Raw genomic sequence first — 25363 nt, 5'->3', positions numbered from 1 at the left:
TGCAGGTTATATGCAAGTACTGCACCATGCTGCCTGACAGACCTGTGCATCCTCGGGTTTGGGTATCTGGGGGCGGGGGCAGGTCTGGAACCAGCCCTCCTGGAGACCAACAGACTCTGTATAACAAATTATGTATTAGACGCTATTTGGAGGAAGAGAGGAAGTCGACAAGCATTTGACAATCATTTCATGGGTCCCCTTAGCGAAGCCGTGTGTAATGACATGTGGTTGGCCTGGCTCTGTTTGGCCCAGGTGTCCGGGGAGATAAGGAAATAAACAAGCCTGCAGGGAGAGAGCAGCTGTGGCACGGTGGAGCGCTGACATGGAACGCGCGGTGCTGAGACAGCCGGGTGACCTCAGCTCAGGGGACCCGACACCACAGGGAGAGCCCCAACTGCCAGGTCTGTGGCGCCCTGCAGGGGGACAGGCTCTCAAAGCCTCGCAGGGCTGTTCCCTCTATGACAGCGGCAGTGACAGCAGAGCAAGCCGTTCCTGGTCCAGGGCACTGTCACCTGCCCAGGTCTACCCTGAGTGCACTGGCCTGGTCCTCCCCTCTGACCCATGAGGCTGACACTGCCCTTACGGCCATTCCAGAGGTGAGGGGCCCATGAACGCCAGCAGGTGAATGGTGGGCCCAGGCCGGACTCAGTGGCCAGCGCTGGAGTGTGTGCCCTGAGCTCCCTGCAGCTGCCTCCCACAGTGACCGGGCACTGTTGTTTGGGAGGAGCATCAGGGGCCCGCAGGTGAGGGGGTGAAAACTCTGGGTCTCCTAGACCTCAGGAGAGGGCGCTGACTGAGACCTGGGGTCCTCAGCGTCTGGTGGGAGGTGGCCTGATGAGAGGAGCAGTCCTAAGGGGGTTCCCTAGGACCATCAGCTGGGGCTGCCCACACCTTCTCTGGGAGATTTAAACCACAGACACGCCCTCCTCGCCCTGCGGCGGGGGGAAGTCCCCCGTGGAGGTGCTGGTCCTGCGAGCAGTTGCCCTCTGCAAGGTCCCACCTCCTGACACTGTCCCGGGGGGTTAGGATTTCGACATGTGGTGGGGGGGACACACATAAACACGCAGTCCACAATGGCCCGCCGGCCCTCCACTTCCTCCTCACGTGTCAAGTGCAGGTATCCTTCTCCACCACCCCAAAGTCTCCACTGACCCAGCAGCTGCCCTAAAATCCCAAGTTCAGCTGAATGGGACCTGAATCAGGCAGGAGGAGGCCAAAGTTCCTTCCAGCTGGATCCCATGAGGCGAACAAGCCACGTGCTTCCAAAATGCCAAAATGCCCTGGTTGGACAGGCAGTTTTGAGGCGGCTGGTTGAGCACGGGGGTCGCACTCACACTGGTCGTGTTCAGTGGTCGGTCTGCCACCCCCTTAGTGTTCCCACGGTTGTGTGTCCGGTTCCATTTGTCCAATCCTGGGACCTCAGAACGGCATGTCGTCTATTCCCACCAACTTGCAGGTAGGACTACCTCGTGTCCCTGAGAGAAGGAGGTTGTCTCTACAGCTGTCCCTCCAAACTGCTGGAGCCGGGGCCTGGTGGGCGCCGCTGTTGTTTGTAGATGGCCATCTCTTCTCCCCCTGGGGATGGTGGGGAGCAGGGAGGGGTGCGGATCTCTCCTGCCTCCTCCCGCCACAGGTCTTCATCCCTTGACTTGATCGCCTCCGACGCCCTCCCATGGGTGGGAGGACTTCCACACGTGAGCCTGGGACACCCGCACGCAGCCCGTGACAGGGATGATCCGTCGTGGATTGTTTCCTAGGAAGGGACCAGAGACCCAGCACCTCTGAGTCACTCCCATGTGCCAGGGTGACCCAGCTCCAGCCTGTCAGGAGGGAATGCTCCCTCCTGTCCTCTCTGTCCTCCCAGAGTGACACTGCCTGGCCTCTCCCGAGGTGCGAGCCTGGATCTGGCAGTGCCCATTGCGTCTCGCGGATCAACTTGAGACCAGCTCTGCAGTGAGGCTCGCGCACTTGCTCCTGCTTGGCCTCCCTCAGTTAGGAACTGACACACGTTCCAGGCACTGTCAAGAGACATCATGTAAGCAACGACTCCGAAGCTGGGAAACACATACGACTTTGCATATGAGTTTGAACTTTTTTCTCCCCCCTTCCTCCAGTTGGCCCCTTTCCTAAGAGGATATAACTAGCAGTTGAGTCAATAAAATCTGGATTTTTGCAAGCTCATACCTAAACTGTTCCCCAGCACATCAGGTGGCTATTAGCAGTCACTGAGCTGTACCCACCCAGTCTGGAAAGCACCTTCCTTTTCTGACCTCACCAGCCACGAAGGATGACTGTTGGTAGCTATTTATGGCCCTAGTGTAAGAGCAGAATAAACAGACAACCCTCAAACCACCTGCACCCCTCAGATCACACAGCCCCCTTTCTCAGACACAAAGGCTTGCTGGAGGGGAGCACGGGGCAGGCTCAGCACTGGACCATGCAATCTGCAGCTCTCGTCCTCTGGACTCACTACACTTATACATCAGACCTCTCCCTGCCTCTAGTAATTCCCCATTAACATTTGCCTCTAAGTAAAATAAAGCCAGTTTGAATTTAGCGTGGAATATGGACACTCTGCAATGGCGTCAGACAGGACAGGCCGGGTTATATGGCAGTAACAAAACCTCAGAGCCTCAGGGCTCACGACCATGAAGATTTATTTCCTGCCCACAGACCACATCCACCGCAGGTCGTGGCTGCACCCCATGCCGCCTTTACTCGGGACCCGAACTGATCCTGATGGCTGGTGTCATAGGAGACGGGGAAGAGAGCTCAGCCACCTGAGCTGGCTCTTAGTGCACTCACCTTGTGGGAGACAGCCCACATCACTACTGTACTGGCCACCTATTGCTACGTAGCAAATCACCCCAGGACCCCAAAACAACAACCACTCATCATCTCACAGGTTCTGGGTCTGAGGCTGCACCATCGGAAGGCTTGCCTGGGCTGGCTGGTGGGGGCTCCGGCTGGCCCTCAGTTGGTCTCCCCGTGCAGCTCTCCATGAAGTGGCTTTAGGATTCCCCAGTGCAACAGATGACCTTCCCAGGCCAGATGGTTTAGAGAGAAAGGCAGAGGCCTTTCATAACCTGTCTGCAACCACAGTGTCCCTTCTGCCATGTTCTATTGGCCACAAGAACCATCCCTGCCTCCACACAGAAGAGGACTGCCCAAGGCATGGACACCAGAAAGTCAGGGTCACTAGGGAGCATTTGGCTGCCTCATTCACCGTTCTGTGGTGGCCAAGCTCCATGTCAGCAGGATGGCGCTGCCCAACCCTTCCAGGGGAGCAGCAGCGGGACTCAGCCAGCTGAGACGTCCTCTGCCATAATGGCCCACAGATGGCCTTCTCTCCTTAGCCCATCACTAACCCACGGCTTGTTCCTGCTGCTTGTCAAAGCTCCCGCCTCTGGCAGCAGTACGGCCCGCTCCTGCTCCGCTTCCCAAAGTGAGCTGAGGGGCCACTTCTGGGAGTGCCTTGGAAACGGCAATCAGAGCCGCCTGTGGACAGAGAAGGCCGAAGGTCCTGGGTGTGATGACTCTAAGACACCTCTGGTGAGCCACATCTTGGGAAGTGTGGACAGGCCAGCTAAATCTGTGCAGGACACAAGAGCCTCAGGACTTAGGGGAGCTAGAAATGGGTGTACTGGTCCAGAGCTGGTCACGGGGGCTATAAGGGGAGGACCTCAGAGTCCAGGGCAGAGAAAGTCGGCAAGGATGTAGGCCGAGAAGGCCAGGTGAGCTGCTGTCCACCCTTGAGTCCAGGGTCCAATGGCCAGTCCCATAGAGACCTCAGTTCTGAGGTAAGTTCCTGTCTCGGGACCCCATTGCCCTTGATCTTCTAGATACCTCCCATTCACATTCAGTTCAACTTAACCATCTTCAACAAAACCAAGATTGTGAGTTACCATTCTGCGAAGTTCCGTCGGCCACGGGTGCTCAGTGAGTGTTCTTGATTGGTAACTATTGCCACCAGCTGTAATAGTCAACATGCCGACATGTGTGACTTCTGCGTAACTTCTCAGTATTACCAGGATCTGGGATCTGGGGCCTGAGTTTCCCTCAGCAACCCAAACGGGTAACCTCACCCATGAAAGGAAACCGAGGAAGCAAATTAAAGATGGCCTCTAAAATTTCTGGCCTGTCTGTTGAGAGATGGAGTTGATTTCTCCTCCTGCTGCATCGGGAAAACCTGGCTGCTTTTATATACAGAGGAGGGAGACGTGAAGCCTTGCTAGTTTGGACCTGGCCATCAAGAGGACTGTCAACTTCTATCTCGGGATTCTGATGGGAGAACTCTGGCAACTCCACCAGATTCACCACGTGGAGAGGTCCCAAGAGGACCTGGAGAGGGAGAGGGGCCCAGTGGAGCCCTCCTCCCCAGCTGTCTCCCCCAAGCTGCCAGGGTAGGGACAGAGCCACCTGGGAGCCCCCATCTGGATCCTACCACATGACAGCTGTCACCCACACAGAAACCCAGTCGAGTCCTTCTAGAGTGCTGGCCTGTGGGAGTGGGCTGTGGCCTTTTAAAAATGGAGGTCAGATCCACACAGCATGAAGCCAGCCATCTGAGAGTGTTTCATTCAGGGCACTTCACTCTGTCACAACACGGTGCAGCTGCTACCTTCTTCTGGCTCTGAAACTTTTCCATCACCCCAAAGGAAGCCCCAGGCCACTAGGCATTGCTCCTGAGCCACCCTCTCCCCAGGCAGCCAGCAACTGCTTTCTCTCTCTGTGGATTTACCTGTTCTGCATGTTTCCTACGATATGTGACCTTCTGTGGTGGCTTCATGCACTTAATGTGGTTTTTGAGGCTCATCCACGCAGTGTCATGGGTCAGCACTTCAACAGCTGTGTTTTGAGTACTGACTTTCAGTTGTTCGAGCCATAGCTGCAGATTCACGAGAGCACATGGTTTGAGAGTTAAAGCTGTTTACAAAGCTTTCCTGACCAGGAGCCACAGCCGGCCTCCCAGAACCTCCTCCCATGAGGCCTTCAGCTTGTGTTTCCACATGACTCGCTTCTTTCAAAAGTGATATAAAGGAGTCAGGAGGCATGTGCAGGTGGGAAGTAATCTGGCCTGTCTGTGATAATTGCTTCAAAGAAATTACCAGATCTAAACCCGAATGACCCCTGCCTTGTCTGCACAGCCCACAGACTCCAGGTGTGCACGTCCGAAAACGCAGTGCTTATTTATGCGTTGGAAATCACCTTAGCGTCCGAAGCTGCCTTTCATGAGGCCCTCTGAATGCTTTAAGTGAGAGGACTGTGATGACAAAGTATGCTTATTATTAAATAGCCCCGGGATCAGGGCTCCACCCACTAATCTGGCCAATTCTGCCACCCTACAGAGAAGCTGCATGGAGCTGTCCCAGTACTAACGCCCCTGCGTGACTGTGTCAGAGGAAATCACAGGCCAGCAGCAGGCTGGGGATTGCCATGTCCACATGGAAGTTGACCAGGAGGCTCCGGGGGCCTCCTGTTCCCAACCTAATTCAATTCGAGAGGACAAGGTGGCTTGCTGGGAAACTCTGGGACTGTGACTGGACAAGCCAACTTGGACACTGAGATCTCCACTCGATCCCTGTGAACAGCTGAGCAACTGCTGCCCGCCATGATTCGGGCGTGGGCCTTTCCTGAAGGGGGTCTCTTGTGGCAGTTCCCATCTGGTTCTCAGCCAGGTTGGCTCTCGAGGATCGTGTGGGGAGCTTGGAATTAGTCCCCAGGAGCCACCAGGGAAGACCCTGATGGCTCAGGTCTGGGGCACCTAGAGATGTGTACTTTTCCCGAAGCTCCCCCGGTGGTCTTGGTGCACAGCCAGGACCAGCAGACACTGGTTCAGATGAACCTGGGTTCAAGTCAGTCAATCAAAACCACATGCCAAGGCATCTGGGTTTCCGAAGGGCGGGCGGGGCGGGGTGTCTGACACCCAGAGAAGCGACGGTAGCTACAACGCGTGCTTAGTGAGAATGCTGCTCTGGGCTAGGAAGGAGAGTCCAGGGACAGGGCTGTGGTTTGGACATGAGGCATCCTGGGAAAGCTCCTCGGAGGTGAGAAGGTAGGACTGGGAGAGCCGACACCTGATCAGTCCACCCACTTTGAATGGGCGGACTGGGTGGTAACTGCAGGCAGGTGGGGCGAGGCTGGAGGGGGTGGTCACCGGGGACTGCCTTTGGGGTTTGAATTTCCCTGGCACCTGGCCTGCTTTCTCTCGGCCCTGACCACCATGAGCAGAGCAGAGCTCTTCCACCTCGCCCTTCAGCCAAGATGTTCTGCCTCACCTCGGGCCAAGGGCAATGAGTGGACGCACCAAGGACAGAACCCCTGAAACCATTAGCCTAATGAGCTTTACCTGGTCTAAGTCGTTCTGCTTGGATATTTTAGTCACAGCACAAAAGTGGACTTGACACAGATAGTGCCTGAGTGACTGGAACTACAACTGGAGCAGAGAGGCGGCTTACTATAAGGAAGCAGGAGCGTCTTTCAGCAGCCACGTCCAGGATAACGTCCAGGAGTAACGTCCAGGGAGAAAAAGCTAGACTGAGAGAGTCGGCTGTCAGCGCTCACCTGTGTCTCTTTCTCCCACTTTCTGTTTTGTGTTTGTTGCTTGTAGCCCGTTTTCCCACACTTTATTGTCCCTGTCCCCTGGCTGGAGCAGGCAGAGGTGAGACACTGGTATCCCGCAGTGGACATGGCTGCAACTCTGCTTGCTGTGGATGACATGGTTTTTTTCTTTTCTTTGCAGTGCCAGAGATCAAACCCGGGGTCTGGAGCATTCTAGGCAGGCACTGGATGTTTGGGCTACCTCTCCAGCTCCATTAATTATTTTACAATGTAAAATAACTTCAACATTGTCAAATTCTGTGGTTTTAAATAAAAACGTGAATCTTGGTCTCTGTAAACATCAGGAAGCCTGGTGAACGGGGCTCAGCTGTAGCACGGGCTGGAGGGAGTGACGGCCATCCCTTTGTAGACTGCCACTGCCCTCGGCATGACACCGTCTCACTTACTGTGGGCAGCTGTGCCAAGAATGCCAGAGACGATGGCTCAGACACGACGTGCATTTCCTCGGGGCCTGGAGGCAGGGTGTCCAGGAGCCAGCATGGGCAGGTTCTGGTGAGGGCTCTTCCTGGTTCCCTCACCCAGGGAGGGAGGAAACGAGCTCTTCCTGCCTCTCCTTTGAAGGACTCTAATCCTACAATGAGGGCTCCACCCCCAAGAAAGTGCCCCGTCCAAATGCCATCCATTGGTGGGCGGGATTTCAGCACATGAAGAGGACACAGACACCCCGCCCACAGCAGCACCCCGCCCACAGCAGCACCCTGTCCGACATCTCGGGTCAGTGTGTTTTCCCCAGCCGCTGTGCTGTGGGTTGCCGTCCACTCTCCCTCGTTTTGTGACCAAGTTGGCCCTAATGGACCTTTGAACGGCAACTCCTCTGAATTTTCTAAGTGCATGTTCCAAACACCCAGGAAAAGTCTTTGGTGACCCAGCAGTGACGGCCATCTGCCTTTCTCCCAGCAGCAGGGCCGCAGTGACACTCCTGTGGCTCAGGACGACTCAGGTCAGGGTGGGAGCAGATGTTTTAAGGGATGAGGACAAGCTTGTCAAGGAAACCACATAGGGGGGGAGGAGATGCCAGGAGGCTTGTGTGCCTGCCACCAGCCGTTCCTGGCTGTCACCTCCCATGGCTCCTCTGGGCATAGATCAGCTCCCAGGGGCAGACCATGGCCACTCACAGAGTGGTCAACAGAATGTGCGGGTGTGGCTGAGTCTGTAGACAGGGCAGAGAGCTCCACGGGTCTTTGCTTGTCTTCCATAGATGCTACAGCATAATCCCACAGGGCACAGCGGCTTCTTCTGCCACCAACTGTGGCCTCTGGGGCTGCGTCGGCCCTGGGCCTGCACCTCGCTTTCTGTAAGCTTGGCTTCCTGATCTATCCCAAGTACCTGGAATATGCCAGAGCCACAAACGTGCCCCACGCTCCTTGGGTGAATGTCGGATCCCCGAGAGGCTTCATTGGTGCAGGGAGTGCCCCTCAGAATTACCCCAGGGTTGGAAAAGCACATGTTCCTGGCCACATCTTGGGACCACTGAAGCAGACGTTCCAGAAGTAGGCCAAGGAGGCTGTGTTCTGAAGCATCCTAGGGGGGTGGTGAATAAGAGTTAAAACAACAACAAACCTCTAAGATACATTCCCAGTCTCTGGGATAACTAAAGCAGCTGGGGTAGGAACATAGGTAGAGAAAAAAAAAAAAGATTAACAAAAAAAGGGAAAGAAAAACCAATTTTGAAGATTTTCAAGCAAGTATTTTCAGCTTTAGACTATGTACTTAGCACAAGCTAAATTGCTGCAAATCAGATTTAAAATATATTTGAAAACGACTTCCACTATTTTCATGGTGAATCATTAACCAGCCACTCTATAACTTGTAAAACTTCATTTTTGGATGAAAGTTTCATTACAACGATTTCCTTAAACTGTCCACTTGGTCAACAAGGGTGGGTGTTGACTGTTCTCTCAATCGACCTTTGCACAGGGGAATAAAACACTAGGTAGATATGAATAGCTATGAAGAGCAAAAACCGAATCTACACTGTTGTTTGTGCAGTGACAACAGCAAAAGCCCCGCTCTGGCGTGGGTGTCCTGCCCACAGAGCCCATTTCTAAATGACTCAAGTGAACCAGGAGGAAGGTCAAGCTGGTCACTGAGCCTGGCCTGGCCTCCCAAGGTCACTGGAGTTGTTAAGTGACCTAGATGGAGTTCTACAGCACACCATGCAGTTCCTTCTCAACACAGCCCAGGAAGTGGACATGCTCCACCTGTTATGGGCAACCATCGCTGAGCATGGGGAGGACTTTGTGTCACTTGCAGAAAACGTCACCTTGCCTCTTTGAGGGTGGGTGACCTCAGGCACAGGCAGGAAGCTAAGGAGCTGCTGAGCACTAGAGTTTGGCATGCAAGGCCCCAGGATCAAACCCAAAGGTGGTGAGCAGGACCCTGACAGCAGGTGAACTGGGTCAGGGCAGTGGACAGACCTCCTAAAGGATCAAAAGTAGGCATGGGAAATTCTTACTGCCCTCTGCTTCCCTCATATTCCATGAACATGTGAACTGGCTGGAACTCTAACCCAGGAAAACACTGGGTTAGGAGAGGGCAGCCTGGGGTGTCTCAGAAGCTGTAGCCACCCCATCTCAGGGGCTTCTCACCGGGAACCTCATCTTGCATTCTCAGGTGGCAGGTCCTTCTGAGCATTCTTTTTTTTTTTTTATTTATATGGACAACTTTCTAGGGTGCATCTGATCAGAATGCATTACAATTCTTATTGCACATATAGAGCACAATTTTTCATATCTCTGGTTGTATACAAAGTAGGTTCACACCGATTCATGTCTTCATACATGCACTTGGGATAATAATGTCCATCACATTCCACCATCATTTCTAACCCCATACCCCTCCCTTCCCCTCCCACCCCTCTGCCCTATCTAGAGTTCGTCTATTCCTCCCACGCTCCCCCTCCCTATCCCACTATGAATCAGCCTCCTTATATCAAAGAAAACATTGGGCATTTGGTTTTTGGGGATTGGCCAACTTCACTTAGCATTATCTTTTCTAGCTCCGTCCATTTACCTGCAAATGCCATGATTTTATTCTCTTTTATTGTTGAAGATATTCCATTGTGTAGATATGCCATTTTTTTTTTAATCCATTCATCCACTGAAGGGCATCTGGGTTGGCTCCACAGTTTAGCTGTTGTGAATTGTGCTGCTGTAAACACTGATGTGGCTGTGTCCCTGTAGTATGCTGTTTTTAAGTCCTTTGGGTGTAGACCGAGGAGAGGGATCGCTGGGTCAAATGGTGGCTCCATTCCCAGTTTTCCCAGGACTCTCCACACTGCTCTCCATGGCTGCACCCATCTGCCCTTCTGTGCATTCTTTCCCTTCCAGCCTGAGTTGCTCCTTTTCTTCTCTGTAGACCTGGATTTCTTCCAGCTGGGTTCTCCTGGTTCATCCATTTGGGGAGCTGGGACAGCTTTCTAGGGTGTATCTGATCATCAGGAAGAACTTGTTTAACATGAAATGTCCGGGGCGGCTGGGGGAGGGCTGAAATGTGCAGGTGATGAGCACCCAGGATTCTAACCAAGTGCCCTGGGCTGCCTCCAAGACCCTAAGCCCCTCCTACTGCTGGACTCAGACAACTGCTGGCCTCTCTGACACTGAAGGGGGACTTGGCAGGACTTGTTGGAGGACACTGAGTGGCCCCTCCTGCCCTCCCTCCCCTTCTTGCTCCTCCTCCAGTGACTTCAATCTGACTGTCTGGAGCCACTGGACCTCTGAGGCCACGAGTCCTTTCTCCTCCAACCCTCTCTTCCCCGGGTGGAGCCAAGACCTAGACCAGCGAGTGAGAGCCTGACCCCAAATCTCCAACTAAAGGAAGGGAAGGTATGTGATTTGGTGGCCCAAGTGACTTCAGAGCGTTAACTGCTCTGACCCAAATAGGAACTGTGTGTTTTGTAATTTAAAAAAAAAATGCCTTAAGTATTTGCTTCCTGCACGTAATTCGAGTGTGACATTGTTAACACTGATATCCTGTACTCAAGAAGGAAAGGCAGATTAGAATAAGAAAGCCAGCACTGGCAGACCAGCACATGGGCAAGGAGATCAGAGAGGGACTCACAGGCATACACAGGTGAAAGGGGGGATTACAGAAACAGAGCACTTGACGTTCATAGGCCCGGGCGGCTGATATCGCTCAATGCCGTTACGTGTGGTGAGAAAGCACCTAGACCTCTTGTTAAGTCAAAAGCAAAGTGCAGAACCAGACGGATGGATGATAGACAGATGTCAGATGACAGATGACAGATTCATGTCCACACAGAGTCAGCATTTGTGTAAAAAAGTACACCAACTCACAGGTGCCTACAGGTGATGACCTGTCCTCAGAAGGCCGAGATGATGATGCCCTGGGGTTCCTCACTCTGCCCCTGCCCCAGCACAGCGCCCGGCCCACAGTGGTACTGGGCTTTGATGACTGTTCTCAGGCAGGAAGAGATGCTTCCCTTAGAGCCGACCTGCCTCCCCACACCACCAATGTCTGCAGACAGGGCTTCGGCCCACACAGCCCTCGGGGCCAGTTAGGCAAGTGCTGGCCGCTGGGCAGAGGGGGCCACCGGGAACCCCACAGCTTGGTGGCAGAGCAGCCTCTGTGAGGCCGCGAGGTACCTCCCTGGGAAGCGGGATGCTCCCCGCAGGCCCTGCTCTCCCTGAATGGCGCCTCTGGAAACCACACCCCTGGATGGCCACAGATGTCCTCCGCTCCCTTCTGGTCTCCATCTCCTTCCCTGGTCATTTACTCCCCCACACCCCCTCCCCAGGGCATGCCCCAGGGCCCCGGGACCTCTCCTCCATCCCTCTGGCACTCCGCCCTGGTCCCCCTGGAGAGGTCTTCCTTCCCGTTCCCCAGCCTCACCCCCCCGGGGGCAGCAGGGCAGGGGTGATGCAGTTCCCCAGGCTCCCGCTGTGCCATGCCCAGGAAGGGTTTGCTTGTGCCACTTACAGAAAATACATGGAGACTCGGCAAGCTTACGTCGTAACTCGACTGAGGTCACGCAGCTCTTAAGGAGCAAAGCCAGTGATTTGATCCAAATTTAGGCGACTTCAAACATGAAATTCTGACTTCTGCTTCTGGCTGGGCTCGAGTGACAGCGACCTGGTTTTATCCGTCGGGTACCACAGGAGAGCGCCCCGCTGCCAGCCCTGAGGGCATCTGCAGGCCGGCTCGGGTGGGTGGCTGAGGACACAGCTGGGAGTCTGGGGTCACAAGCAGCCAGGTCAAAGGGCAGGCTATCAGGAGGGAGAAGGTGCACAGGAAGAGAATCCCAGGGGTCCGCTGTAGTCAGAATGCTGACGGAAGGAACCATCTGAAGGGAGTAGAGGGAAATTAGAGGAACTGCCTGAGTTGTGCGGTATTTCCATCAATCTGACAAACTTCTAATCCATGGGGCCTGGGCTGAGCTCTTGGGAAGTTCTTTGCCTCGGTGGTGAGGAACACTTGGCCCTGCGCTGAATACTACCCTGGACCCACTTAACAAATCATAAAAGTGAGAGCCGGAAAGACTGAACTACTTCCAAATAACCGTGTCTGGGTGTAAAGCTCAAGGTTTATTATAATACAAAAATCTCTATCACCAACAAGATGTCACTCACCACGCCTGGCATCACATCAAAGACTGCTGGTCAGGCAAAGAGGCAAGAAGACATGACGCAGGCTGGGGACTGCCAGGAGGAAGGGCCAGCTCAAAGCTGGAGCGACGCAGGCTGCAGCAGGTGGAGAGACCTTGGAAACCCGCTGGGGGGGGGGCGGGTCGAGGCAGAGGCCAGCTGCCTCTGGTCCGTCCAGGAGAGATTTACCTCCTGTGTTACTCAGCGTGCGCCACTGTGACCAGTGACCGAGATACCTGACCAGGACAGCTGAGAGGAGGAAAGGGTTACTGTGGCTCATGGTTTCAGAGCTCGGTCCATGGCTGGCCGGCTCCGTGGCTCTGCCCCAGGTGAGGTGGCCCATCATAGCAGAAGGCGGTAGCAGGGGAGAGCGGCCCAGATCCTGGGGGCCAGGAGACGGAGAGAGGGAAGCCAGGGAGGGGCCCAGTGACCGCCTCCCCAGCCACAGCCCACCTGCCCTCCGTTACCACCAGTCAGTCCACTCAAACTCCGACAGGCTGACCATGAAGGCTCGCGCAGGCCAGTCATTTCTCCTTCCGCCTTAACGGGGGAGCTGCTGGGGACACCTCCCATCCAAACACCCAGGGAGGGTCTCAGAGGGGGCGGGGCTCAACCCCATTTCCCCAGGGGACACTAGGGAGGCCAGCGCCAGTTCCTTTGTTCGCATTGCTGCGCGACCCCGAGGCTTTCGGGGGTCAGAGGATCTGACTAGCTAGCGCCTGGAGGCCCGGGACAAACAGCCATCCAGAGCCCCCCATGAGCAGACTAGCGGGGAAAACCGAGCAAAACCCAAACCAGAAATGCAAGGGAATATCTCACTAGAAATACAGGTTTGTATGACCTGTAGGGTAGAAGCCCATCACCGTAAGCATTGTACATGTGGAAACATATAAAATGATTACTTTTAATTTATTTTGACCCCATGCTTGTTTGGGACAGTCAGGTATCTTGGTGAAAATATTTGCCCAGTAGCCCTTTTTGGGCCACTGGAAATATACTGAATGTATTACATGCTGGCCTTGGATGTATCACCCTATCTTATTCCCACGATTATCTTGAAGAAAAAAAATGACCCTCTTCCAACTTGTAGCCCACTAGGGCCCTCAGGCCTTTCTTCTTCCCATGTCTGCTGCCCTAAAAGGGGGTGATTACCCCTTTGTTCAATAGACTCTTTTCCTCCTCATTTCTAGAACACAATATTGCCTCCTATTCAAACTTTCACAAACAGCTCTATCCAATTATCCTCTGAAAAAGTAATGAGCATACTGAAAGTTCATCTAAATTGTTGATGAAGATATTAGATGGCTAGAATTAAGTTTTGTGGGACAGTCCTCAACATTAAACCCCTTTGAAGATGACCTCAGATCACCTGGGTACGATCTGAGCTAGTCTACCCAATAATTCCAAACCAGTGAGTTGTGGATCTTCAAGAGGAGGGCCAGGAAGTTATTTCTAGTTTTCTGTGTATCTACCACTATTTGTAGATTTTTGTAAAAATGTTTCATTCACATGGGTATTTCTACATTAAAAATGGGTCTTGAGGCTGTTAAAAGAAATAAATCACTACTCCACCTAAAATTGTTACTAAATTCATATTACATTTTGGTGATTATGAATTTTCTCAACCAATAGATAGCCTATAAAGTAAATTTGTTATTTTGTAAAAATACTTTAGCAACCATGTATAGGCCCAAAGTTGCTCCTTACTATAGTTCATAATGTCCCCAAACTTGGAACTACCTGAGTATAGGTTAGTTAAGTCATTGCTGCATATAATACAATGGTATACCCTGCAAGGGTTAAAATTTTTTTTTTTCTGAAGCTGGCTTTGAACTCCTCCTGCCTCAGCTTCCTGAGCCGCTGGGATTATAGGTGTGTGCCACTGTATTCTGCTTGTATTTTTTTTTATTTACAAAAAACTTGTAAAATATCTAAGTGGTGAACTGTTGTTTTACTTTCTTCTTTAATTTTAGTAGATTTTTTCAATGTTAGAATATGATATTTTTAAAGTTGGAGTTTCTACACATAAAAATATTGAGTAAAGTCTGTAGACACCAAATCTTCCTAGATTGGCTATTATGAAAACTCAGTGAAATCCCAACCTTCATTGCACATCTACTTCCTGTTCTTGATGACCCATCACCTGTCACGGAATCCCGCAAGGCTCTGGGCAGGGGTCTCTCTTCCCTCTGGCCTGCTTCCTGGTGACTCCTACAGTGGACGGACCCCTCCATCCTCTGCTCCTCTGTGGAATTCAGCCCCCGGGGTTCCAAGGCTGGGAGTGCATCTCGGTGGTGGAGCTGAGACCTTTCAACGGCAGTGTTTTCAGCTCTGGTTGTTTCGGTCATGCTATTTGATTTTTTTAAAAAATGTAGAAAATAGAACATTGGTGCTTTCTACTTATTGGATTATTATGATTATTATTATGATCATCACATATACTTTTCCATCTCTGTTTCTTCCAATAAAACCACAATAAAGAATTTAAAAGGCATAAGACAAAAAAAGGGAAAGAAAATGGAAGCCAGGAGGACTCCAGTTGTTGACCCACTTTGGAAGAGGCACCGTGAATGGGTGCATGGTTTCTGACTTAGCGGGAAAGAATTCCTTAAAGGAACACCGCGTGGTTCAGAAACAGAACTGAGATCAAGAGGAAAGGAGAGGTGGATCTGAAGTCTCGAATGCGGGAGGGTGGAGTATCGGGTGACAGCCGTGTAGGGGCAGCGAGACCGAGTCCTCCTCTGCCCATGTGGCTCTGGGATGCCTCCTCGCCCACCACGGAGGGCACTGCTGCCTGAGGTGGCAGCAGAGAACTCTGGGTTCAGAAACCTGCCATGCTAAATGTTGGGGAGGCTCGATACTGAACCCCGGTTAACTGGAGGTCAGTGACAGATGCTGCCAGGTAGGTACGGGCCGGGTTGTCTGCACTCCCCGAGAGATGGGAAGAGTCCCCACTGGAGAAGTCAGCCCCCGACACGTGGGGCTTCCCGACACACAGCAGTTTCCTGTCGTCAGTTCATCAACCATGCCTGCCATGCACAGAAAACTTCCCCTGGGTTTAATGCCGCATTCAAATACGAACGACTGAAAGATATTGGAGAATATCCTCTGACTTTAAAAGCAAAAAAGTAGAAATTTCAAGAAAAAGGATTTAGAAGAAAGATGATGCAAGAAGAAGTAAATCTCAAGAAGGTATCAGTCATATTTTTAAAGAGACAGAAAGATACCGCACCAAAGTAAGAATACAATGTTATGGAAAAAGAACGTGTAGAAAATGAGAAAGTGCTTACTAATAAAACAACTGACGCACAGCATCCAAAGCTGAAAGTCGAGGTGGAAAGTGGGAAGATCAGTTTGAGGAAATATCTCTCAAAGAGAATAAAATTACAAACAAATAAAAACTAGAAAAAACAAAGATAAAAAAATTAATCTCTAGGTACAAAAAAAAAAAAATCAGAAACAAAAAGAAGAAACAGTGGAGAGGAAATTCTCAGCGAAATAATAAAAGAGCACTTCCCAACTGCAGGGAGAAAGACCTGGAGGTCTGGGGCAGATTCAAGGGGTCACACATGGGCCTCTCAGATCCAGGACTGGAAGCTCAACGGCACCGACCGGGGCAAAGACTGCCGGATTCTGAGGGATCTTGGTTTCCAAGCAGGATCTCCAGACCCAGCAACATGATTAGGTTAAAAAGCAGGATCAAGACTGATATGATCTCAAAATGAAAACAAGCAAACGCAAAACCACTTCCTGTGCACTTTTCCTCCAGCAGTTCCTGGTGAGCCAGTGTCCAGTGCAGGCCGGCAGGAGGAGAGGGCCTGGGAGGAAGGGCTGGGCCAGGGAGCAGAAGGTCAGGCTGCCACAGGCAGAAGAGTGTCCACCTGAAGCGGAGCGAGTGACAGCTGTGGGAACTAAGCAGAGAGGACAATAAAATGGGGTCAAGGCAATGAGTGGTTGGCAGGTGGCCAGAGTGGGCTGCTGTAGGAGACCAGGGCTTGGCCTTCACCAGGGGAAGTAAATGAGCAATGCTCAGGTGGAAACCTGGAAAGTGCGCGGTACACGCTTATGTATAAATATGGGAGTGAACGCAGGAGGTGGCTGCAGGCTTACAGGGCTGTGGGGGGAGCAGACGCTGGAATGGGCACAGGCGAGGTAGTGGGGATGTTTCTGAATTCCTAAAGCTATAGTGCCACTGAGTATCCATCCGTCTATGTGTGTGTGTTTACTCTGATAAATACAAAAAGGTTTTAGGGGCTGGAGAAGGGAGGATGCAAGTGCTTTCGTCAGGGATAGGAGGCAAAGTTCTCACTAAGTGAACAGATAAAGGGGAGAACCACCCTGTACTTTAGGGTCAGGCTTCAGCCTAAACCAGATGTCACTGGGCTTACCGTCGTCAACTCTGTTTTGAATTTTAAAGGACAAGAAAGCGTGTATCAAAATAAAATGCTTGAAGATTGTGTCTAAAAAGCAGGGTGAAGTCACAGTCTTTACGATGTTTTTAATACCCAGAAACCCCCTTGTCCACACAGCCCACCGCGAGTGCAGTCCGGGCACAGCTTTAGGGTGCACGTGTGTGTCGGGCACACCTGCAGCCAGCAGCTCGTCGGTCGCTTTTCAGTGGCAGACGGCTTCTTCTCTTCACTTTTCAAAGACCCTTCATGAAGACAGCATTCTGATGCAGTTCTATGATGTGGGGGCCCTCATGATGGTTCGTCACTGGGTGTGTACAGCGAAGACTCTCCTTTTGGGTGGGAGGGCCTATGGCACTTCCAGATTAGGGGAACCCTTCTTTCTCAAACTTCCCGGTGCTCCTCAGCCTCCACCATCACAGCCCAGCACATGCCTTCAGCACTGTGCACTGGCCACCTTAGAGAAGTCCGCAGAGCGAACGTCAGCTGTGCACTGTCTGCTAGTCACACTGTGCGCCCCCCCCCCCCACCCCGTGTTGGCCAACAACCGAGCTTCTCCTCGCTGTGCCTGCTCCCCGAGCAGGCCATTTTCATCTCAGTTGAGAACAGACGAGGAGGAACAAAGCAAAACACCCCGCGGGAGTCTGGCCTGGCACAGAAGTGGGCTAGGCTCGAGCCCTAGAACAGCCCTGCAGAGGGAGGGGTGGGGCAGAGCAGCAGGGAGGCGGGCACTGGGGCTGCCAGGAGATGGCAGGAGGACAGGGAAGTGGCCGTCGCTGGGCCGTTCTCTCGTGAGTTCTTTTATAGCCAGAATTGCACGAGGGCAGGTTTTAGGAGGCTTTTCCGATGAGGCAGGAGAGACTCGTCGTCCTCCCTGCAGTGTGAGCCAGCCCCTGCCAGAGCTGGGTGTCTTCCCCCACATTCATGTCAGGGAGGATAGAGCCGAAGGCCTTTCATGATCTCCTGAGCTCTCAGAAATTGCCCAGAAACGTGTCTCTTTCTGTCTGAAAACTGAAAAGTCTCTTCCCAAGCACTGAGATCTGGTTCACCTCCCTGGGACCCTCCTGCCTCCAATGAGAAGTCCCTCAAAGATGCTAAAAGGTCTCATGCAACCCGGCCTTTGGCCCCATGCCACCAGGTGCCTTGTGCACGATGAGCACACAGCGTATGCAGCAGTGAATTGAGATGCTGCCAGGGTTGGAATATGGCTTGTCCCTCCGAACACATGGGCTGGAACTGGAGCCTCAAACTGGGACTGGGCCGTGACGGGATCAGTGCCTTTCTTGCAGGACTGGGTGAACTCTCACAGGAATGGGGCTGGTCATTATTGCAACAACAGGTGGTCCCCAAGCGCAGCCCCTGTGCTCTGTCTTCTGCACACGCCCATCTCCCTCTGCTCTCGAGTGTGGCTGAGCCCCTGTGGTCCCTTGCTGGCCTTGTGCTCCCAGAACAGCTTCTGAAACTGTGAGCCAGAACAAGCTGATCCCCTTCATTCATCACCCAGTCTCAGATGTTCCACTGCAGCAAGAGGGTGGGCCAGGACAGATGCCGTCCTGGGGAGACGTCTTTGAATGTCTGAAGGTCATCACTGCCCAGGGTGAGGATCAGGAATCAGCCAGCCTTCTTCTCTGCAGCCGAGATCCTAAGGTCCAGGTAAAGGGAGTTTTCCATAGTTTAAATGAACTATATCTAGTAATAAGTCTTCTTCCCAATTAAGTCTAGCTAGAGATCACTTTAAATCAAAACTAGAATTTCAGAGGCATTCGTGATATAGGAAGTATCACAGGCCAATAACCCGATCTTAGGCGACTGACAGCATTATTTCTACAGCGTGCTCCTATTTTCCTAAACACGAGATCAGCTTCCTCTGTCTGGAATGCCGGGCCCTGTCCCCTGAAGCACCTCGTGGGCATCTGCTTATCTGCTGAAAGGCAGCAGGGGTGTCGCTCCTCCTTCGCTGCCTACCTCCAGGGAAGCCAGCTAGTCACTGCCCCCTCCTCTGGGCACTGGAACATATTCCAGTGTTGTACTTGAGTCACCAAGTAGAAGTTTATTGTTTATCTTGTAAAATCTTTAAGGGTAGGGATTATGTCATGTTTGTTTATTTTTAGCTCCCTTTGAGCTATTTATATCTTAAGGTAACAAGTGTTGTTTGGGTTGAATTGAATGGTAATAGAGAATGTTTTCTTATGGATCAAATTACATGAAGTTTTGCAAATATATAAAATGACTTCATGTTTAGTTATACTTTTAACAGACTGCTTTTATTAAAAAGATAAAATCACACAGACTTGGTTGGCCTGGAATGTGGGGGACATGGGGCCCTATGCATCCGAGCTGCCTGGTACCAGCAGTTTGGATTCATCTAACTTGACAGTGAGGTACTCATTGGCATTTGAAAGAAATGTCAAATTAATTTGAGTTGCCACTGGGGAGTGTTTCACTTCCAACAGGTGTGTTCTAAAGCCGGTACTATTTTCCTAGCTGATTTGGTATTACACCTTCTAGTAAGCAGTTTAATACCTTGGGGTGTTATTTGGCCCTTTATCACACAAACACTGAAGAACTCCCTTTTTTTAAAAAAAAATATTTTTGTTTTATTTGTTCTTTTTAGTTACACATGACAGTAGGGTATGTTCTGACATATTTATACAAACATGGATGATAGCTTATTCTAATTAGGATCCCAGTCTTGTGGTTACACATGATGTGGAGTTTCACTGGTTGTGTGTTCACATATGAACATAAGAAAGTGATGCCCCATTCATTCTACTGATTCTTCTATTCCTATTCCTCCCTCCCTTCCCTGCATTCCCCTTTTTCTAATCCAATGAACTTCTATTCCCCTCCCCCTTGTTGTGTATTAGCATCTACATATCAGAGAGAAGATTCAACCTTTGGTTTGGGGGGATTGGCTTATTTCACTTAGCATGATAGTCTCCAAAACCATCCATTTATTGGCAAATGTCATAAAGTCATTCTTTATGGCTGAGTAATACTCCATTGGGTGTGTATACCACATTTTCTTTATCCATTCATCTTTGTGGCTCAGGGTAGAGTGCTTGCCTAGCACGGGCGGGGCCGGGGCTCGATTCTCAGCACCACATAAAAATAAAGGCATTATGTTGGGTCCATCTACCTAAAAAAATAAATAAAATAAAAATAAAAACTTTTTTTTTTTAAAAGGGCACCTAGGCTAGTTCCATTGGTTAGCTGTTCTGAACTGAGCTGCTATAAACTCTGATGTGGCTGCATCACTGTAGTATGCTGATTTTAACTCCTTTGGATATAAACCAAGGAGTGGGATAACCAGGTCAAATGGTGGTTCTGTTTTTAGTTTTCTGAGGAATCTCCACACTGCTTTCCAGAGTGATTGCACCAGTTTTCAGTCCCACCACCAGAGTGTACCCTTTCCTCCACACTCATCACCATTTATTGTTACTTGTATTCTTGATTGTTGCCATTCTGACCCGAGTAAGATGGAATCTCAGTGTGGTTTTAATTTGATTTCTCTAATTGCTAGAGATGTTGAACATTTTTTCATGTATTTTTGACCATTCATATTTCTTCTTCTGTGAAGTGCTTATTCAGTTCTTTGCTCATTTATTGATTGGGTTATTTTTTTTTAAGTGAACAACTCACTTTAAAAATGCCATATTAAAAAACACTTATTATAAGTACTTGCTAATTAAAGAACTAGATTCTCCTAGAGTAGAACTTAGATTTTTAGAGAAATTAAGAGGACATTAGGAGGGAATTGAAAGAGCTAAAATGATAGGGTTAACCGGGCGGGCGAGGGCGGCGAGCGCCGCGGGTGGGACTGGGTCTTCCTAAGCTGGAGAAAGGCCTGCCGTCTCCCAGCAGCTCATCCACTCATGTGCTTGACCCACGTGAAGCTCCCCAGACACCGCACAGGTTATAGCACTCAGCAGGACCCAAAAAAGTGCTGGAAAGGATGTGCCAGCAGCTTGAAGAAGTCAAGTTCCTTTAGGAACTCAGCTTAATGCTGTCAGGTTGCCGAGAAATAAAACAGTGACTACAGTGTCTCAGAAGGAAGGCTGACCTAAAGTCTAACGCAGTCTCCTGTGAACTGGACTCGCTCTGGCATTGTCTCCCTGATTGTGCATACCACAAACAACCCAATCTACCAAGAAGCCCAGGTTTATCGAGATGTGTGTGCACCACTTCAAATCTGAGCGTGTGTTCATGAGCTGTACTCTACAAAAACAGGCAATGAGGTGGTGGCTTCCAAGTTCCATCCTTTGTTGTTGAGGACCTCCGAGGCAGAGAACTGGCCGTGGGCTTTGTCTGGACCGGGAAGCCATCAGCATAGAAACAGGAGTGACTTTGTGCCTCGTAGGTCTGCGGGGCAACAAGCAAGCCTTATTGCATGAGCTGTGGCTTCTGTTGCACCAGGCTTGTAGGCTCAGAGAGAGGATTCCCCGCACAGAAGACACAGAACACCAGAGGAGTACTCAAGATGCCCGCCGCACAGACTCCAGGTCCAGGGACAGGTTCTCACCTTGGGCAGGGCGATTGGAGGAGGGGTGGTGAGGGGCCACACCATAAGGGTCACACAGGGAGGAGGGAATGTGCATGGTGTTGGAGAACAATTTATAGACCTGTTTTGCCAATGTGGAGGGTTAGCACAGAACAGAGGTTCTAGTGCCTGATTTGGGGCTGTAGAATATGTGTTGTTTGACATCAAAATCTGGATTCCTGATATTCTCTTAAAGATCCGAAAGCCTGGAGCAAAGGGCCTGCACGCGTGGTAGGCAAGACTCCCTTGCAGCTGACTCACCTTAGACCTGAGCACCCTCTTGGACGCAGGCTCCACCTGGCGCATTTGCTGCTTCACTTCCTCTGAAGGTATTTGGGTTAGTAGCTTTGGCGAGGTTCTGCCGTGGGAACAAGGACTCTCCAAATCCTAGAGGCTCGTGACTAAGTACAAAGTTTTATTTCTCTCTTATTGCATGTCTTCTGCAGTCAGTTGTGGCTACGCGCCGTGAGTCCTCCGGGTTCTGGGATCCCGGCAGAAGGAGCAGCCCCTACCCGGGATAGAGACTCCTGGTGGGGCAGGGCGAGTGTGGGCAATGGCAGGAAAGAGAGTGGTCTTAAACCTTTGCTCAAGGCAGCATAGGTCACTTCCTCGAGAATACGTGTGGCCAAAGCTGGTCACGTGCAGACCCTGGGTGCCAATGATGGGAAAATAGAACCCTACCTACTCCAGGAAGGTTCAGGTGAATGGGGAACGCAGGACACAGTCTTCAACCTCATTTGAAGGTGTTCCTTTCTGACCAGAACACCTTCTGGAGAGAGGCAGGAGTGAGAGCTGGAGGGTCCAGAGTGAAAACTCAAAGCTCATGGCCGACAGCGGTTTCCACGGGCACAAACAAAGAAAAAGCCCCAAGCAAGGCCTGCGTCCAGGAGAGGGCTGTCACATTGTCCTCCGAGAAGCACGCAGCTGAACTGACAGAAGCTGACAGATGAGGCGGGAAGGGCTAGACCCTTCTGCTCCTGTCTTCATTTACAGCAAAGGACAGAACACTTTATCACCTTGGAAACAACTCACAAAGGCAGAGTGTGCAAAGCTGTAGGAAACCCAGTGCACTCTCGGTGACTGGGGCTAAGTGGTGGGGTGGGGCATCCTGCCACTGGGCTGCGTCCTGGGTATTGTGTAGGGAGGCAGGTCGCTCCAGCAGGACGAGAGCCGCCTGGCCTTTGATGGCCCTGCTGACTATACAATATGTTCCTCCTTGTCCTTTGTATTCACAGAACACATCGCCCACCAAGGAGAGCGTGGCCACCGTGTCCGACCCTCCAACCTACACCGGGGACAGGCGTTCTCTGCCGCAAGCCCTTCTTTACTCTCTGCCACCAGTGGTCGCGCAGTGAGAGCTGCTCGGAGTGAGCCGGAACAGCCTAGCCTGTTTTGCTCTCATTCCCAAGGTCGTTTTGTGTCACTGCTTGCGGATGTGTAGTTCCTGATCCTCTTCTGCCTTTTTATACTGATTTGCATACAAACCACAGGAGAAAGTTCTTTGAGAAGCTGACTGGGCTTCTGCCATGGGCTGGAGATTCTAAATTCACTAAAAGACTGGCCACGATCATGCTGCGCCAGCCTGAAGGCCGGAGGTGATTTCTCAGGTCGTGTCCACACCCCACTGGCACTGCCCAAACGGTTGTTAGCCTTTATGATAGTGTGTTGAGCTCCTTAGAGGGCCCAGAGATGAGTGAGCCAGGTGACCGCAGGCCGCTGAGGATGGCCAGCCTGTCTCTCCTGTCCGTGCTGTACTCCCACACCTGAGGCCTTTCCTAATGACTGTTCCTGAATTTTATTTACATTTTACTGTAGAAAATATTTAATTTTGTGCCAGATTAAACTTTACTGAGCTCAAAACTTCATAGTCAATTCCAGTGTCTTTGAATACTAAACTTCAGAGCACTAACCTGTGTCCCTGTGCAATGTGGTTTAATGGCAATGACAACGGGTTGAAGGAAACCTGAGTTTTGCTTATGTGACCATAGACAAAGCATTTATTCATTAGTAAGGAGGACAGCAATAGCAGGCATTTGACAGATGTACCATTAGTCCCAGCTCCCTTGTCATGGCAGACATGACTAATCAACCATAGCCCCGATTCTTACTGACTCTGGAATAATCCTCAGAGTTCTCTTCAGTACAGAATTACAATCTGAGAGTTGGCACTGCACTTGGAACCTGCCATGAGCCTAGGTATAGGCATACAGAGAGAAGGTGTGAAGGTGTGTTGCAAGCTATTCTACATTGCACTAGTTTACTACTATTGTGTTAGCTGGTGTTGCCATCACAGGAATCTGCAGAGTGTGTTCAGACTCCAAGGGTGCAGATGGTGACTTACACCCTGCCAAGACCACCTGGGACTGTTACTCTAACAGTATGTGTAAAGAGATTTGGCTCCTGGTATTTTTAAGTAAGCATGTTCTATGAAAGCAGCTTCAAAATCCAGGCTACAGACCACCTTTGATAGCCTGGGAGGCTCTGCAGGGACACATATTGCCTTGGACTTGAAGCCTAGGCTACACCACCACTGTGTGAATGTCGGCACGTCACTCAACCTTTCTGAGCCTTAGTGTCAATGTCTATGAGGAGGACTGTATAACCAACCTTCTCTTAGGGTTTTTAAAATTTTTAAATGTGTAAAATATAAAGCAAAACCCCTGAGAGATAAGCTGTGCTCTATAAAAGTTAGTTTCTGTAGTTGAAAAAGTAGTTTATGATGAGCACTCCAAGGCTTTTGATTTACTTTCTTTTTTTATTAAAAGATTTGTAGGGGCTGAGGCTGTAGCTCAGTGGTAGAGCTCTTGCCTAGTATGTATGAGGCACTGGGTTCGATTCTCAGCACCGCATACAAATAAATAAATTAAATAAAGGTCCAGTAATATCTAAAAACAATTAAAAAAACGTTTTATAAACCTTAATGGTCAGAAAACACTCTCGGTCAGGTTTGTTTTGTTTTGTTTAGTGCAGAAGCTAAGACTCTGCCCTTTCTCAAGCTACCATCTTCTTTCTAACCAAAGCAAGCGCTGAGTCTGAGCCCTCCCTCCATCATGTTTGCCTCCTTTGCCAGCTTTTTTTTTTTTTTTCAGTGCTGGGATTGAACCTAGGGCCTGGCACATGCTAGGCAAGCACTCTACCACTGAGCTACGTTCCCCTCTGTGATTTCTTATAACAATTACAAATGTTCAAAAGGTGCTAATGCTGTGTAGATGGTATCTAATGAGGACAAATGCTGTGACTCAAAAGAACATACTTCTTACTCTGTGCCAGAATCTGAATTGTGATGATGCATGCACTGTGCTGGGTCAGGAAGATGACATTTTTGCAAAGCTGGCTGGGAATGTATATGGGACACCTCTCCGAGTGTCAGGGCTCTGAGCAGCTCAGAAAACTTCTGATGCTCAACGCAAATACTTCTATTTCTATACCAAAGATTAGAATTTCTTTGGAAGCTATTAACTTGAGCAGCTTCCACCCCATCACTATTCTTCATTTATCTGCTTCCTCTATGCCAAGTTTATCATCATTGATGGTTTCTGATTTATGATGACTTATGATTTTTCAACTTTATGATGCTACAACAGTTGTACACATTCAGTACAAAACACACCTTGAATTTTGAGTTTTGATCTTTCCTCTGGCTAGTGATAAGTGGCAGGATATTCTCTGGACGCTGGGCAGTGGCAGCAAACTGCAGCTCACAGCCAGCCACATGATCTCCCTGTGTCTCAGTTCCAGCCCAACTCAGTCATGGTCACTGGCAGTATAGCCAGCCCAGGGTCCCATCCAATGAGCTATTCCAGAAACCTAGAGGAAGCCAGATCCATCAGCACACTTGGTAATGGGTCCATAGTCAGTGAACATCACGGGGACCATTATCTCAGCACCTGCCCCACAGATCAAACTCTTAGAGATAGAACAATCCCCTCAGGCACAAGATAGCACCTGTACCCCTAGAGACCCTGGGAATAGGCCTGCCAACTATGATCTGCTGTCACCACATGACCCGGATCAAACCCCACTCAATTGTGATCCCATGGGTGAGTCCATTAGCCCAGAGACTAAAAGGAAAGCTGTACTTGCAGAAAATAATCTTTAAAGACTGAGAGAAGGGCATGCTCCTTCAAATGCACAGAAACCAATGCAAGGCTACATGCATAATGAAAAATCACACAACCATGAGACCACCA

The 25363-nt window shown here is 50.6% G+C and overlaps 1 long non-coding RNA gene across 1 annotated transcript; it reads left to right on the top strand.

The window, feature by feature from the left end:
• Nucleotides 1-294: 294 nt before the first annotated feature.
• On the top strand, nt 295-23033 carry LOC125618687. Its single transcript, XR_007350081.1, has 3 exons — nt 295-401; nt 21370-21502; nt 22409-23033. It is a non-coding gene; the product is annotated as an uncharacterized LOC125618687 (long non-coding RNA).
• Nucleotides 23034-25363: the final 2330 nt, after the last annotated feature.

The sequence above is a fragment of the Marmota marmota genome, unplaced genomic scaffold (genome assembly GCF_001458135.2).
Source record: "Marmota marmota marmota unplaced genomic scaffold, marMar, whole genome shotgun sequence".
NCBI classification, from domain to species: domain Eukaryota; kingdom Metazoa; phylum Chordata; class Mammalia; order Rodentia; family Sciuridae; genus Marmota; species Marmota marmota.
This window is presented reverse-complemented; position numbering and strand designations above follow the sequence as displayed.